The sequence below is a fragment of the Anarrhichthys ocellatus genome, unplaced genomic scaffold, assembly GCF_004355925.1.
Source record: "Anarrhichthys ocellatus isolate YVR2014 unplaced genomic scaffold, GSC_Weel_1.0 scaffold31, whole genome shotgun sequence".
Classification (NCBI taxonomy): Eukaryota; Metazoa; Chordata; class Actinopteri; order Perciformes; family Anarhichadidae; genus Anarrhichthys; species Anarrhichthys ocellatus.
Window position 1 is genome coordinate 1,267,273 of NW_022280061.1, and position 2,974 is coordinate 1,270,246.

Below are 2,974 nucleotides of genomic sequence, written 5' to 3' on the forward strand. Positions count from 1 at the left end.
CATGCCAGAGCCGTAGTGTTGACTGAGTTATGCGCAACGAAACTACTCTTCTATTGATAAGGAGGACATGTTGCCCCTTCATTTGGCGTTACAAATTAAACATTATTCGCAGATAAAGACTGTGCCGCTGTTCCACAGCTGCAAACTGTATCGGTAAGTTTGTTGTCACAAACGTTTGTATTAATTAAGCATCGAGAAAAGGTTAATGGTTAAAGATTAACTCCTATACGACGTAATTATCCACCTTGGTGGTGCTCTCGTCGGTTAGTGAAATGCTGCCCTCGTGTTGTGGGAGCCCATAGTGGGAAACCAACTGCTGGTTTAACAGCAATACTGATGATAAGAGCAGTATTTTACGGTGAAAACGAATGCAGGTATTCGACATGATGTCGCCGTTAGATGTCGCAGACCATTTAGCATAATTAGAGTTGCAACGTTTTACATTTTATATGTCGACGCCTCCGGAAACCTTAAAGCGAGGGGGATCTGGCGTTTGAGTTGTAAACGGAACTAATGTATTTGCCAGGTTTCTGCGCGGAACATTACAAACGACGCACCATTCAGCAAAACGAGAAAAAATGAAACTTAACTAACGTGACTTCAACACTTTAAGTATTGCCTCTGTTGTGCTGTAATGTAGGACTGTAAATGTCCAAACAGCCCGGTCACTTGTAAAGATTCTGACTTGTGCAGTTCTTTAATATCTTCACAAATGAAAGAATGGGCGTCCACGACTCAAATCGCAACGCATTGTGGGTCATACGGCGGACTTTAAAATTAAAATCGACATCTTAAGTGACAGTTTGGATTAAAGTTGTGTTGTCATCGTTGTGTTATGGTTATGCTCTATTTACTACTCTTCAGTGATCGTTTTGGGCATGTGTAACGGCAAAAAACACCATGACTGAGAATGGTTGTCGTGTGAATGACTATCTGTTTTCACCCGTAAGATTGTTAAGACTATACTTTCAGGGATCATTTCTATAGTTCTTGACTTGAGAAATGTGTTTCTAAATTGTTTGGTCTCGCTAACTACGATGATGAGATGTGATATTTCCCACTGAGCGCGAAGCGGGCACAGAGAAGTGATTCAGTTCACACGCTTTCTGCCATTGATGACCGTTCTTTACTTCCTTGTGGAGTTAAGAGGTGGGGAATATGGACAGAGTAGTTACCAGAACATGTAAATATTAAAATCCTGTAGAGAAACACAACCGTTAGTTTAGGCTATATATGTAAAGTTACAGTAGAGGAATTAACAAAAATGGAGTTAACATGCTTAGATTTATATTACTTTAACAGCTAAATCGTGTAATGTTTATGATTCATTCGATGATGTAACACTGCTGCCCTCTAGCGCAGGGGTGGGCAAACGTTTTGGCTCGGGGGCCACATTGAGTTTTAATATTTGACAGATGGGCCGGGCCAGGAGCAAACGAATGGAGTGTTTGTATGAAATAATAGAAATTACAAGTAAAAGCCATGACCTAAAAAGTAACTTGCATTTAATTTCAGCGGGAACAGTGTTGTTGGTCACCCTTTTTAACCAGTGCGTCAACATTTGGTGGCACTTTGGTTGTGGCAATTCTCAGAACAGATCTGAGGTGTTCATCAGTTAGCTGGGATCTCACACGGTATTTTTTATTGCATCGATGCATATTTTATTGTGCACTTACTTATTAAGCAGACATTTTTGACAGTGTTTCTACTGTAAAAGTTAATACCTGTGGTCTTTTCAGCAGTTTCATTCTTTGATGGGATTATACAAACACTTGACTGTCACATCTAACATTATCAGAGCTCTGCTCTGTGATGTCTTTCCTCGTCTCTCCCCCTGTGTCACGGTGTGGGTACATCACACTGGACGTCAGGAAACGTATCAGAATACCCTTATTTTATTGGCTAAACTGCATCACGTGACGTGATTTACAACGCATTGGTCGGTGTTTTTCCTGCATCGCTGAACAAGTGCTGTAAATGCTGGAAAGGAGTGTGAATAACTCCGCTGAATAAAGCAAAGGCCCGCGACCCACTGAAAACGGGTCCGCGATGAACCACCAGTTGAGAATCACTGGTCTACAGGATCATGGAGCGGTGAACAGCTGTTTGTGCTGTGTGTCTTCCGTTTCTTCCTGTTTCCTTCACCTACATTCCCCTGTGTCCTAAGCCCCTCCCTGTACAGCTTCTTATCACCTCTTTGCACCAATGTACATTTATAACAAATACCACACACATTACACGGTAATCAGCGTTACATATGTGTCAAACTCTATCAGTGCATCTCCTGTCTGTCTTTGTTCATCCTGCATCTGGTAAATGTAAGTGGTAAATGTTGAATTAATATTGATAATTATGATTTCTTATGATATAGCAGTGAGGACAGCATTTAATGGTTGCAATGATTAAACATGGTTATATTATCAATTCCAACATTTCCAGAATGTTCATGCCATTTCCAAAAACAAATGTTATAAAGCTCAAAAAATACACTCTCCCTGCTCTCTGAAACATTTATTAAGGATTAATCATACATTTATTAATGAGACATGGGCTATTTAGACAATCTAAATAGAAATGTGTTTCTAAATAGTTTGGTCTTGCTATCCACGATGATGAGATGTGATATTTCCCACTGAGCGCCAAGCGGGCACAGAGAAGTGATTCAGTTCACACGCTTTCTGCCATTGATGACCGTTCTTTACTTCCTTGTGGAGTGAAGAGGTGGGGAATATGGACAGAGTGGTTATCCTATTTTCTGTGTAATTGTAATATTTAATGCTAGATTGTTGGCTATTAATGTCATGTTGTGCAACAAAGGTTTCATCTAAAAACATATTTTGTGTGGTTGATAATCATGAAGCTTATTTATTGAAAAAATATCAAAACAAGCATCAAAGTGTTTGACAGACAGACATAATGAAAGTTTTCACAAAAATATATATTTACAAACACGTGACTAAATCCAAACGAGGTC

At 39.7% G+C, this 2,974-nt stretch overlaps 1 non-coding gene and 1 pseudogene across 1 annotated transcript; both read left to right on the top strand.

The window, feature by feature from the left end:
• Window positions 1–956: 956 nt before the first annotated feature.
• Window positions 957–1,172, top strand: LOC116393008 (small nucleolar RNA U3). The gene has a single exon (XR_004213367.1). It is a non-coding gene; the product is annotated as a small nucleolar RNA U3 (small nucleolar RNA).
• Window positions 1,173–2,556: 1,384 nt separating this feature from the next.
• Window positions 2,557–2,744, top strand: LOC116393009 (uncharacterized; annotated as a pseudogene).
• Window positions 2,745–2,974: the final 230 nt, after the last annotated feature.